Source organism: Nyctereutes procyonoides, unplaced genomic scaffold, assembly GCF_905146905.1.
Source record: "Nyctereutes procyonoides isolate TBG_1078 unplaced genomic scaffold, NYPRO_anot_genome, whole genome shotgun sequence".
Classification (NCBI taxonomy): Eukaryota; Metazoa; Chordata; class Mammalia; order Carnivora; family Canidae; genus Nyctereutes; species Nyctereutes procyonoides.
Window position 1 is genome coordinate 45915550 of NW_026575142.1, and position 15214 is coordinate 45930763.

Genomic DNA, 15214 nt, shown 5'->3' on the forward strand with positions numbered 1-15214 from the left:
ATTCTTTGCATAAAGAAAAAGATCACTAAAGCTTTAAAATTACTAAGGGATTTAGGACCATCTTAAACCACAAATTCCTTGTCTTCTAGTTATCATGTAAATTCCAGTAGTAGTAGCTGTTGGCCAATACAAAGTCTTTTTAAATAAATAATTCTGAATATCACCATCGATACTCTGGTTGCTAGAGCAATTGATAGCAAATAAGATTATGTTGCCTGGATTAAAAGAAGCCTTCAAAAAACTCTGCATTTATTTTAGCTATTTCTAAAATTCCTCTTCTTGGTGTTCTGCACAATTCTCTACTGCTGCTTTCCCAGCAGCTGCCTTCTGTTTCTTCTTCCATGTTCTTCATTCACCAAATATTTATAGAGCACCTACTAGGCACTAGGACCAGAGCAGCAAATAAGACGGGCAAAGAGTTCATAGTACAGGTTTAATTACCTTCGGGCCTTCTTTCATCACCCACTGCTCACACCATTCTTAATTCATCAAGTTCGCAAAAGTGATCATTCTCCTCTCTGTAATCCTAGATTTAGTTGACTCAACATAAAATCCCATTTCTTAAAGCCAAGCCTATAAAATAATGTCAATGTCATGGCAAGTGTGGCCTTTCAATCTGTTAGCTTCTTCCATAGCCCATCCATTCCAGGCCAAGGTCACCTTGTATACTTTTTAATTCCCTTTCAACCTCACTCCATGTTATTTGTTGACCATTTGAATCAATTTATGCATTAACTTTTGTATACATAGTAGATCATATTTAATTGTTAATCTAAAGCGAATCACTCCATGTCTTGATGAAAAGTTAAGTATTTAGTAAATTAAAAGTTTTGGGGTACTAATTCCTGAATTTTTGCTTATTATGTGGATATTTTAATATTGTATGAAAAAAACAAAAAAATATTGTATGAAATACAGTTTCTATATTTCTGTATATAAAAACTCCAGAAACTTAGACAGATTACAGAAAATCACCACCAAACAGATGATAAAAGCAATTACCTGTCACCACTGTTATGTAATAAAAGAATAAACATTTTCAACAATTAGAAGTAGGACATGACATAATCTTAATGTAAAGGATAGTCTTATTTTTTTTAAGATTTTATTTATTTATTCATGAGAGACACAGACACAGAGATCAAGGCAGAGACCTAGGCAGAGGAAGAAACAGGCTCCCCATGGGAAGCCCAATGCGGGACTCAACCCCAGGACCCCGGGATCACGCCCTGAACCAAAGGCAGGTGCTCAACCACTGAGCCACCAAAGCATCCCAAGGATAGTCCTATTTTAAACTGAACCAATTAAGTGATGAAAAATGTATTGTGTTGCCTTAATATTCCTGTTTTACCACAGATGTGCGAAAGATTATAAATCATGAATCACTACTAGGGAACCACTCATATTGATAATACCAACTTTAGACATACCAATTATTTTGGGAATTGCATTTGAAAGATACTTGTGAAAATTTTGCTGCCTTTATTTAAAATTTTATATTACCTAAATTATTAGGCCTTGCTGGCCAAAATAGCCAAAAGCTCTTAAAACACATGAAAACATCCTACATGTGCTTCTAGGCCAGATTTATAAGAAAGCTATTTTAGAAATGAGGGAATCTATCCTATACTTAAAAAAATAACTTCTAAGGGATTCCAACACTTCTCAGGATAAAATATTTTAGAGTTTTTCAACTGTGGTGAAGAATGTTGAAGATCTGGTGCAATTTTGTATCTCAGACCTCAAGTCTGTAGTGGAGCAAAATATCTGTTACCTCTTCAACATTTTGATTTGCATGCACTCTCAAAAATGAATTCCAGACATAGAAATCACAAGTTTCCATAAACATTTTTGGGAAGGCAGACAATATAACTTCTCTGTTAATAATGAAAAAAACCTTTGACAGACTACCCCATAGCTGTGTTCTGGCTCCTCCCGTGTGTGAATGGGAGGCGGGCACGGCAAGGGAATTCTCATTCCAACCATATGTGAAAATAGACTAGTGATGCCTCCAAGTTTGAAATGATGCCATTCCCAGAAATTTCTATGCAACATAGTAAAGATAAAAATGGATAAGCCCCAATTAGAATTGTTTCTGATTTTTATTCTAAATATAAAGGTTTATCTCCTACTTTTCCAAAAATAACATTGAACTTAAAATAAAAATGAAGTAATTTGATTTCATCATGTGGAATAAAGTTAAGAGAATACTGGCCTTAAGTTTGTTAGTTATTAAAGTTAAGGGTCTTTAGGATGGTAATTTTTTCTTAGAAAAATAAGGAATAATTTAATCATGGAGGTGTTATGTAAAAAATGAATGCCTACAATTATGTCATTTATAAATATGCATTTTTTTAATCAATGCAAGCTTTTAAAAAAGTGCTTGATGGATTATTTTGTACCAACATATATGTGTGCCCACAGAGACATATGTAATAGTGTAAAATGATTCATCAAACAGACTGAATTGCATCTTTGCTCTGTTTTCTGATTTAAATTTGACACTATGTAAATGTATTCTGAACTTCTGTTGCTTACAGTAAGGGGGAAGAAACAAAAAAATAGTTGGGGAGGAGTGGCTGGCTGGTTCATTCTGTAGTAGAGTAAGCAACTCCTGATCTCACGGTTGTAGATTTGATCTCCTAGGGTATAGAGATTACTTAAAAATAAAATCTTTAGGGGCGCCTTGGCAGCTCAGCCGGTTAAGTGTCTGCCTTCGGCTCAGTTCATGATCCCAAGGTCCTGGGATGGAGCCTACATCTGGCACCCTGCTCAGCGGGGAGTCTGCTTCTTCCTTTCCCTCTGCTTCTCCCCCTGCTTGCACTCTCTCAAATAAATAAATACAATTTAAAAATAAATAAAATATTTAAACAAACAAAAACATAGTAGGTAAAAATGTATGTAACAAAAGGAATGTATAATAATTTATATTATTACGTATGATACTTCATGAGAGTTTAACTGAGATCAAACTCGGTTTATATTTATCTATATAAATATATAATATATAAATATATTTAACATAATATAATTTACGTTATATTATGTATGATAATTCATGAGAGTTTAACTGAGAAAACAGGCTTATTCTTATTCTTGACATATTCTTATTGTAATATATGACATTATATTATAGTGGCTTGTAATACATGACATTGTATTTACAATACGGTAAATATATATTTTGATGTACTGGACTCTAAGTTCTTATGGGATGTTTTCTGACCAAGTAATCAGTCAGACATAGGAAAAGTATGCACATTCATGAATCAGTGCATCAGTTATAAAATCTCAAATTCTGGAACTTGTCCCAGAACTTAGCAATCCAGGTTCTGTCTACATGTACACAAAGTTTTAAATAAAATTTTCCATTTCCAGTCTTTTTTTTTGGCATAATATAGACCCTGCTATATTGTTTATAAGAGAAAACAGGCATAATTTAGAACCACCAGGATCTCCTACAGGCATCTGTCCATTCACAAGAAGTACTTCTTCCTTCAAACATGTTTTGATTCAGATCTACGTGGTGGTATATGAGTTTCACACTTATGAAAATAAAAAGAACAAGGAAAGAAGGTTAGGAGAGAAGATTAATGTCCCAAGGAGGAAAGACAGTAGAACTAAAAGTGAATTTTATCTTTTGTGTGCACTATTACCGGAAAATCACCAAATAGCAATACAATGTCATTACCCATTTACTCCATTCATCCAATCAATGTATGTTAGGTGACTGCTGAAAATAAGATGCCATTAGGTACATAATTTCAATTTCACTTCAGCAAAAAAAAAACAAAAAACAAAAAACAAACAGAGGGATTCCTTTTCCTCCTATTTTCTTAGTAACCAGAGAGGAGAAATTTAGTACTTGCCAGGTAGTATAGAGAATTTTTTTTTTTTAGTATAGAGAATTTTTTTAATCCTTTAAAAACTGGGTAATATATTCAACTTTTTTCAAAATAAAATATGTAAAGATGGATCTGCAGTGAAAAGTCTCCCTCCCTCTTCCTGTCGCTGATATGCCTCATTACCTTTAACTCCTTCAACACACAACCACTAGTGTTAGTTCCATACTAATGTTAGTTGTTTCTACAGTTTTACAAATAAAACTAATACAAAAAAAGCAAAAGCAAAACAAAAACTTGTTTAAATGTAACAAGTTCACAAAATATATGTGCAAGGCCATCTATAAGGAAAATTCTCCAGAAGCAGAATTCCTGGGGCAAAAGGTAATTTGCAATCTTGAGAGATACTTCTAAATTGTCCTCCACAGAGGATATAACAATTTATACTCCCATAAGCAGTGTACAATAATATCTTTTGCCCTATGGTCTTGCCAATATGTTATCAAATTTAAAGATTTTGTTAATTTGATAAGTGTGAAATGGTTATTTCATTGTAGCTGTAATTTGCATTTATAAAAAGTAAAGTTGAGCATCTTTTCATGTTAAAGAGCCATTCATATTTCCTTTTCTGTGAAATATCTATTTATAAATGTTCCATCCATTATTCTCTTATATCCAGGAGTTCTTTATACATTAAGGAGGTTAGTCCTTTATTTGACATAGTCACAAATATTTGTCTCCTCATGAAATGTTTTTTGTCATGCAGAAGTGTTTTTAAAAAATAGACAATTTTCTTCTTGTGTAATTTCTGAAATCATTGTTAGAGATACTTTCCCCTCTCTAACACTCAGAGGTTAAAAATAAGTTCTGACGTGGAGATTTCTAAAACTACCAATACAGTCAGACTAGAGAATATAATCCAAATCTGTGTGTGTGAGAGTGTGTGTGTGTGTGTTTGTGTGTGTGTGTGTCATTCCTACCTCCCCTCTTCCTCAGGCAACTTCCTGATCCTCCTCCCAAGTACTGTTCTGCATCTCTAGGAGAAGTCAAACTATCCTAATTCAGGAACCCTTCTTCAAATATAAGGAGTGGGAAAAGAAGGAAGCTGAGAAAGGGTGTGTTAAATCCAGAATTCTCAAAGCAGCTGCCACCCTTGCACATATCAAGACAGCCACATAAAACCCCTCTGGCATTGTCATTCACCACAGTGCATGGAAGAAAGCCAGTTTCATTTAAGAATGTCCTTGATGAATCAGTAGAAATTACTAATTTTATTAAATCTTAACCCTTGAGTACAAGTCTTTTTAATATTCCATATTAACAAAAAATGCATGAAGCACTTTTACTGCATACTAAATAGAGGACTGTGGGTATCTCATCATACTTTGAGTTGCCATTGAGTTGCCAGCTGAACTACTAGTGCCCTGAACAAACCATGGTTTGTTCAGACTTGAATATTTGTTATTTTCTCAAAATTAAGCAAAGTGAATCTATAACCTCAAGGGGAAGAAAATGATAGTATTGTTGTCAATGAAAAGGTTTGTGTTTCAAGTGAAAATAAAAATTTTGGAAAACTTGTATCCATCACAGTGAGCTTCACAGACTCCAAATGCTTAAAGACTTTTCTGAGAACATCAGTGTTATAATTAATGAGTGTGATTTTTTAATATTGCATATGTATAACTCAATGAACCAACATTTCCAAATGACCAGAACATGAAATTACAGAATCATACATGGGTAAAAGATTCATCAAAGTACAAGATATACCAATGGATTTTAATATAACAAACTACAAAAAGTTGATTGATAGCAGTTTCAGATTTCACATTGAAAATAACCTTTAAGAAACTACCACTTGTCGAGCTTTGGTGCAGTATCAAAGAAAAATATCCACGATTATCTGAAAAGGCTGTTATAATACTCCTCACTTTTCCAACTACATATCTGTGTGAAGCTGGATTTTCTAGATATACTTCAATCAAAACAACATTTCACAAGAGATGAATGCAGAAGCAAATATGAGAATCCAGCTGTCTTCTATTAAGTCAGACATTAAAGAGATTTTTACACATGTAGAATGATGCCACTCTTCTCACTAAATGTTTGTGTTGCAAAATATAATTATTTTTCATCTTTAAATATCATGTTAACATTTGATGGTTTTAAGATTATTTTTACATTATTAAATACTTAAAGTTTTTATTTCTAATATGGTAAATAACAAAAGTTCTTTGGAATCCTCAATAATTTTAAGAGTATAAAGGAGTCCTAAGACCAAAATGTTTGAAATCCAGTGAAGTAGAGTTTATCTCTCAGATCACTAAAACTTCAGATCAGTTATGAGGCCAGGTAAACACCCTGGATGTTGGGTAGGCACATAACTATAATCTTACTTCCCCGGCTGCAGTATCCTGAGTCTCACTTCGGAAAGAATAGAAGTAGAGGAGACACCCCAGAAATGCATAGTACAAGAAAAATGTTGCATTTTTTATTACAAGGTGATATATGACAAACATAGCCATTGTGGCAAAGATTAAAAACCACCTAAACATTGCTTTGTTGTGTTGTCGTTGTTAGTTTTTGAATCTTCCGTGCACAGACAGCAGGTTGATTTAATTGTGGTCTCAGTTTCTCAGAATGTTGTCAACATCGGTCCATGCAAGATCTTTTTTCTTCACTTTATTTCACTCTTTCTTTAATTTTCACTCCCATGTCCCTCCTCTGAACACTCACTTATTTTAAAGAGATTGATATGTATCTTTAAATGTGTGGAGCACTATAAAACAGGTATGGTGGTTTCCTGTAGAATTTATACATTGTATTTAAATAAATAGTATCTTTGCTATAATTCTCATTCCTATTTTTTCTTTCATGATTATGTTTTTTAAATTTCCCCATGTTCAGTTAGTTCATTGGCTTCTTACTGCTGCATAGCATTTCATAGTATGCATCTACGATAGTTTTACTTATTGATTAAATTTACTTATTGGGCACCTCAGATGCATATCTCTCCCTTCATTAGGGATAGATACTATCACATCCAGAAATACACCCCACTCAAAGTTTTGTTAGTTCTCTGGAAAAATATGTTCCTGAGTGAGACTGCTATGTATATGATCGCTTTCCAGATGACTGCACAATTTAATACCTCAAGCTGCAGTGTAAAATTCTCCACTATCCCATATCGTCTCCAATATTCAGGACTACCCAGCTTCCGATTGCTGCCATTCAAATACTTGTAAAGGGATATTTCATGGTTCCTTTACTTTGAATTTTACCTCTTTATAAGGAACTTTAGCAACTCTACATTTGTTTTATTCCTTTAGACCTCTTTTGCGAACTGTTTACTCTCTTATGAATTTTATGAATTATTCTCTTTGGTTCCCTACCATTTTTTGTTGACTTAAGGAGTTCTTGCATATTAAAGATATTATCCTTGGTTGGTTTTAAATACTGCAAATATCCTTTCCCAAACTAACATCTGTTTGTTAACTTTATCTGCAGTACATTACATTGAACAAAGTAATTTTGGTATAGCCAAATCCAACTACTCTTTTTTGACTTATCATCGGTGCTTTTGAGATTTTGTTTAAAAAGCCTCTCCTTACCCCTTGGTCACAAGGATTTTATTTCACATTTTCTTCTAATTATAGATTTATTTCTTACATTTAGGTTTTTAATCTGCCTGGAGCTAACCTTTGTGTAACTTAGAGGTCTATATTTTTCTCCATATAATGAGACAGTTATCCTATTATCTACTAAACACTTTGTCCTTTTTAAATTGCCTTGTGGTACAAAGCTTTATCATATAATAAGTCCTTCCATATACTTAGATCTATTTCTGAGCTCTAAATTCTGCTTCGTTGGTCTATTTATATATTGCTAGGACAACAGCATCATATCATCCTTTATAGTATGGCTTAATATCTGATGAGTGAGAGTGACAACTATATATTTGGATCATCTTTCTATGTACTTTTTTAGACATTTGGGGGACTTCAGGCATCATATAAATTTTAAATTTTGTTACATTCCTCAAATATCAGTAAGAATTTTGAATAGAAATTCACTTATTTTGCACGTATATTTGGAGAGGACTGATAACTTTACTAGGCTAATTCATACCAACCATGAAAACAGTATTTCGCTTCTTTGGCTCAAGTCTTATTTATGCCCTTTTCTATTTTTCTGTTAAAGCAAACCCCAAACATAAAGCTTTATATTTCTTAAAATCTTATTTTTATTATGAGAATAATCTGTCTAAAAGAAGTGCTTTTTTGAGTTGATTTATCTATTTCTATTACCCTTCCTCAGTTTTTGTTAGCACTCATAGTATGTTTATTCAGTTGGATTTTCTATGTAGATAAATAATATCACCTGCTAAAAATGATTTTTATCTCTTCCAATCCTAATATGCCTTATGTCTTTATTTTACTTTACAAAATAGGACCTTCAATGATTATGTTTAAATGGTAGTGGAAATTGTAAACCTCCTTTTCTTATTTTTTTGTTCCAATAAAAATACTTATAATTCATTCCAGTGAATCTATCGCAACTTTTTCATAAATAATTTGGGAAGTTCTTTGATGCTTCCAATATTCTGTAAATTTTATCATAAATAAGTATTAATACTTTATTCTGCAACTTTTATCACAAATAAGATGCTTTTTGTGTCCCATTAAATCATCATAGGATATTTCTTCTTTGGTCTGCTGTTAAAGTGAAATACATTGATACTTTTTTTTTTTAAGATTTCGCCTATTTATTCATGAGAGACACGCAGAGAGGCAGAGACATAGGCAGAGGGAGAAGCAGGCTCCCCACCGGGAGCCCAATGTGGGACTCATTCCCAGGACCCCAGGATCATGACCTGAGCGGAAGGCAGACGCTCAACCACTGAGCCACCTAGGCGTCCTACATTGATACATTTTTTTGATGTTGAACTATCCTTTCATTCTTGGCATAAATACTACTTGATCAATATGTATGATTTTTTAATAAACTGTTGGATTTGGTTAGCTAGTATATAATTTAAAATTATTATGCCCATATCCACAAGTGACATAGGCTTATGCTTTACTTATGTCTTCTTTATCCTTTATCTTGATTTTATATCAAGATTATACAAGCTTCATAAAATTAGCTGGACAACTGGACAGCTTCTCTTCTGTTTTTTTTTTCTGGAGCAATTTTTTTAAAGATTTTATTTATTTATTCATGAGAGACACAGAGAGATGCAGAGAGAGAGAGAGGCAGAGACACAGGCAGAGGGAGAAGCAGGCTCCATGCAGGGAGCCTAATACGGGACTCCATCCCCGGCTTCCAGGGTCACGCCCTGAGCTGAAGGTGGCGCTAAACCACTGAGCCACCTGGGCTGCCCTTTCTGGAGCAATTTATATAAAATAAATACTGTTTATCCCTTGAAAGTTCGTAAAATCTCACTAGAAAACCATCTAAGCTGGGGGCTTTGGGGGAGGCAGGTTATCAATTATTTTTCTTTAATCATTATTTATACACTGCATTACTTTATAACTCTATTACGTGAATCCATAAGCTATGCAGAAAGTCACACACTTGTAAGAAACCAGAGAGGTAATACACAATTATGTCTTTAAATTCACACAATACAGTTTGTGCCAAATATCTTCCATTCACCTGTTCGGACCCTTGCCCACCCTGCTATGCCTCAGGAAGCTGCCCTGTCTAGCCATGTTCCCTGAACATCTAGCTCCTAATTGGGTTAGGCCAACCTGCTGCAAGAAATCCAAGAGTGGGAGGACCCTGGCTGGCTCAGTCAGTGGAGTATGTGACTCTTGATCTTGGGCTTGTGAGTTCAAGCCCCATGTTGGTTTTTAAGATTACTTAAACAGAAGAAAGAGAGAGAGAGAGAAGAAAGAAAAGAGAAAAGAAAGAAGAGAAGAGGAGAGCAGAGGAGGGGAGGAGAGGAGAGGAGAGGAGAGGAGAGGAGAGGAGAGGAGAGGAGAGAGAGGAGAGAAAGGAGAGAGAAGAGAAGAGAAGAGAAGAGAAGAGAAGAGAAGAGAAGAGAGAGAAGAGAAGAGAAGAGAAGAGAAGAGAAGAGAAGAGAAGAGGAGAAAGAAGAGGAGAGGAGAGGAGAGGAGAGGAGAGGAGAGGAGAGGAGAGGAGAAGAGAAGAGAAGAGAAGAGAAGAGAAGAGAAGAGAAGAGAAGAGAAGAGAAGAGAAGGAGAAGAGAAGAGAAGAGAAGAGAAGAGAAGAGAAGAGAAGAGAAGAGAAGAGGAGAAGAGAAGAGAAGAGAAGAGAAGAGAAGAGAAATCCAAGAGTATAAGATTGTATACTGGGGTATTCATTTCCCTAGTCTCCTTGCTAGAGGTTTCCTCAGGCTTGTTGCTTCCTTGACCAAAATCATCTTCTCTCAAAGTGGCCCTCCCTTCACCATTCTTTCTCCCTGAGTTACAAAAATTGTTCCCCCTCCTTGTCTATATATCCTAGGGATATGAGCAACCGCTGCTTTTACTAGTCCTGGGATACTATACTAATCTTTGTGCTTTCCCAACACCTTTTCCACATGTTTATAAATAGTCTCTTTATGAAACATGTCTTGATTATCCTAATTTGAAAGTGCCATCTGTTTCCTCCTGGGATCCTGACTGATACACCTTTATGTACTTATACGGAGAAAATCTACCACCACCACCCAACTCCTCTGGATTAACAATTACTAATAGTTTAGTGTACTGCCTTCAACACATAGAACACACATGTGACGTATATAACACCAAAACCTAAAGATAAAAAAAATGTTTTTAAAGTGAGAATTTTTTTTAAAGTGAACATTTCTCGTTGCTATTGACCTTGCCTCATTTTTCTGACTCTTTCCTTTCTCAGTCCCTATACCCCTTCCCTTAATCATTTTTTTAAAATTTTTACTTATTTATGATAGTCAGAGAGAGAGAAAGAGAGAGAGAGAGGCAGAGACACAGGCAGAGGGAGAAGCAGGCTCCATGCACCGGGAGCCCGACGTGGGATTTGATCCCGGGTCTCCAGGATGGCGCCCTGGGCCAAAGGCAGGCGCCAAACCGCTGCGCCACCCAGGGATCCCCCCCTTAATCATTTTGATGTCTGTACCTCTGTCTCCTCTACAGGCACCTCTCACTGAATTTAACTGTGCAGGTTCTATGCATAGTTCCCCTCTCTCATCACCCTCTCTCTTTTTGAGGACTTATTCCCTTGTGAAGGTTCAATTATCATTACAATGCAGATGATTCCAAAATCTCTGTCTCTAGCCCTGACCTTTCTCCCAAGTTCCTTCATTTCATGACTTACTTATGGTTGTCCTCAACCTGAACATACTAACAGCTATTCAAACACAAGAAGTTAAAAACCAAGTTCATATCTTTCTCACAAACCCTGTTCCTCCATTTGACTTTCCTCTTTCTAATCTAAAACCACCAATCTGCCTATTTTCCTTGCTTAAAATTTTGGTCCCATACTCAATTCCCTTTGATTGCTTTCCATCACTCCTACTTAGGCAAATTTTTAGCAGCTCGTATAGCTACAGTATTCATCTAGTACGCACTGCTTCTTTTAGTTACCAACAGCCAAAATCCCATAAGTACTTCTCCTATCCTGGCATTTCACCTCACCTTCCCAACTCAGCTCCCCACTGCTAGTTTTTCCTGCCCACATACCTAGCCACCCAGCAGATTAACAGTCTAATTAGTCCTGGGGGGAAAACACACCATTTCTATTTTCTAAATTTAAAAACAACTACCCAGGGGGTACCTGGGTGGCTCAGTTGGTTAAGCAACCAACTCTTAATCTTGGCTCAGGTCTTAATCTCAGGGTCGTGAGTTCAAGCCCCACGTTGGGCTCCATGCTGGGTGTGGAGTCTGTTTTAAAAAATAAAATAAAAAATAACCTCCCCATATTCCCTGAATTTACGTCTGAACATCATGGTTTGTATCCAAATGCTGCTACTACATGACCTTAACCTAGTCAAGCCTTCATTGCAATACTTCCACCATGCTCCAGCCAGGGAGCCTTACCGTGTGCCATTTTCTCTGTTTATAAAATATTCCTCACATCTCTGCTACTTTAAATTCTTCAAAGTCCAGTTCAAACTCTACTTACCTATTGTGCCTCCCTTGAGACATTAATCATATTTAGCCTTACATTATATTTTATGTGTGGTATCATCTTGTTTACCAGATTAAAAGTTCTCGGGGAAGCAGGGACTATTTCTTACTCATTTTTGTTTCCCTCACAGCATCTATGCAACCTCTTTCACACAATTGGTAGTCGATAAATATGCATTGAATAAATTAATCAATGAAAAAAAATCAATCAAATCAGAAAGAAAGAACCAAGTTTTATTTCCCTTAGTGAAGATTTAGAAATCATTTGCTTTTTGGGGTTTTTTAATAATTTTTTTTCTTTTTAAAGGCATGCACACCTATATCCTATAACAGTTCTTTTTTTAATTTTAGACTTATAAAATGATTATAAGTCCTGTAACAGGACTACCGGAGATGTAGTCCAGTACAAGGTATGATGGATCACAACATGACGCATCATTACACTATGATTTCTAATCAAAAGTAAGTGTCACTTTGGCACAAGCCAGTCTTCCTTTAGAGAAAGAATAAAATAAAATCTCTCACTCTATTGAGTCTTGACTGAAATACTCCTTGTAGTTACTTCCTCTTTACTATCCAAATCTATTTGAATGAAATTATCGTAATTGTATTTTTGTAGAAAATCATGCAAACAAAAAATAAATATGTGCATCTGGCTGTTAGAAGTTGGATGTATTGAGTGACCAGCTTATCTTAAAAGCTAAAGTATTGCAGTGTATAAAATAAAAACAACTGTGGTGTCAGAAGGGGAGTGATGCAGGTGGCTGATTAGATCTGTTTACTACTTCAATGTGAAGAAAAGATTGAACATTTTCCTTCCTTCATTTCTTCCTTTCATCCTTCCTTCTAAATGTTTCCTATATGTCAATTATTATGGTAGGCACCAGGGCTAACATAACAGGTAGGATAACGACATGAACCTTTCTTTAAAAGAGAGACAGAATTACAAATAACTCATGGGAAAATAATTTAAATGTAAAGTTTGTGCCAGGCATAGCACTAGCATAGAAATGATTGTTACAAATAGTTTTATCCTTGAGAGCCTTTGCTAATCTAGTTTTCTGTAGCTTACTATAAAATATCACCCACCGGACAAAACCAGGAAAAAAGGAACATATTATAAGACTTCAGTATTTGAATAATTTATAAATAAGCTGCATTGCTTAAAAACCTCAATTCATTTTGGCAACATGATGAGATCACTGGTCTCAAAGTTGAAGAAAAAGCAGACAGCACTGCAGGGCCTGAAAAGAGCATACAGTTGTTAAGTATTTAAAAGTGGGCACTCGTCGTTATTATTTTACATAGTCAAGAGGGAAATGCATGTTTACTTCAGGTTTTTTTTAAGATTTTATTTATTTATTCATGAGAGACAGAGAGAGAGAGAGAGAGAGAGAGAGAGGCAGAGGGAGAAGCAGGCTCCATGCAGGGAGCCCAACATGGGACTTGATCCTGGGTCTCCAGGATCAGAACCTGTCTGAAGGCGGCACTAAACCGCTGAGCCACCCGGGCTGCCCTACTTCAGTTTTTAACAGCATAGTTACCTACCTTAGATGTCGTACCTCTGCGCCAAAAAGTCATTTTAATTTCAAGCAAAGCCACAGAGCATCATTTCTCAAAATATGTATGTTATTGTTTATTTACTTGGCTTTCTCCTCACTAGATCATGAGCCTCTTCCGCAACAAAGACTGTTTCCTCTTCATCTTTACATCTACAGCCTAAGCACAATTCCTGGCACAGAGCAGACAATAATATTTGTTAAGTGAAAACTATAAATACACCCTGTTAGAACTTTACCAGCTCTCAATATTCAAGGTTCCTAATGCTCACCATTTGCATCTTAACCTCGTTCTACTAATAAAAACAAGGTGGCAGGGAGAGGATTTTCAAACAGCCTCATGTAGCATGTCAGTGTTTCAACAAAGCAAAGCCTCAAGACTTACTAGGGACCCTTAAGTGTAAAAAAAAATAAATTAAAAAAAAGAAAGAAGAAAGAAAGAAAAGAAAGAAAGAAAGAAAGAAAGAAAGAAAGAAAGAAAGAAAGAAAGAATTTTATATATTTTAATTCAAAATTACACGCTTCCTGAAAATGCCCCTCTTGTGGGATATCTGTAGAATACCATGAGCAAAAGGAAAACTGCAGACTTGGTCCTAAATTTCAATTAAAATAATTGTATTTATTATTTTTATTTTTATCCTCATTTTTGCTGTAGTTGCTGTGAATGGCTTGGAACATGCAAAATATGCTAAGCAAGAAACACAGTCCATACCTGAAGAGTTAGCAGTTGAAAGGCACGAAGAGGTACAATGGATTTAAAAGCCTCTTGAAGAACAGCCTTTTGCTGCATAGTTGCCAGGCAAGACAGTATGTGGCAGGAAAAGAGTTGGGGAAACTGCTTTAAAAACCTATTAACTAGGAATGTGAAAAAGCAGGGAACAATTGGGAAAGGAGGGAGGTGCTCACTGCTTAAAAGGCTTTTAAATGTGACCATATTTTTGTTGGCTTTTTGCCTGCAACATAAAATGAGGATGGTGTACTGAATGGCTAGCTGGCTGTTGAAGGTGGAATGAATGGGAGCCAGGCTAGGAAGTCAAGGCTGAATTTTGAGATGCCACTCTGGACTGTGTGCAGCTGTTGCGACAACTCTCTCAGCAATGATTTAGTGAAGTAAACACAAAATTCAGTCAGCCTGCTCAATCACCCTTTCATTCTTGTGTTTTTCTTGATCCCATAAATATTTGCCTATGTGGTCTTTGCTACAGATATTAAGGAGTTAATAAATTAGCCAGCCAACAGGCAGGAATCAAGAAAAGCCACAGAACTTAGAATTGAACAGCTGACAGCAGATTCTGCAGGTGCAAGATGAGAATCAGCTCTGCATTTTCTCTGTAGCACAATTTTCTCTGTCTGGGCTGTGGCCTGATTTTCTGGTCCCTTCAGGACAAGCTGAGTTATAAGAGAGAATTCCAGAGGGTCTTGCTCTATGATCCGCTGAACTCTAACCTTCTTTAAAAAGGAAGCAATCTCCTTCTGTGTTTAGACTGATAGTATTACATATTGGCGGTGGCCTTGTAAGATTTTAGTTTCATGTTAGGAAAGAAAAGTACTCTAGATGCCATCCGACTTAAATAAGAAATGGTGGATTACACTGCACAGCACAATGAATCAGCCTCCTACAATTGGGTGTCAAGGGGTGAGCCCACATATGTGTGTGCATGTGTGTGTGTCTAAGGAAAAGTGGATCACTACTTGC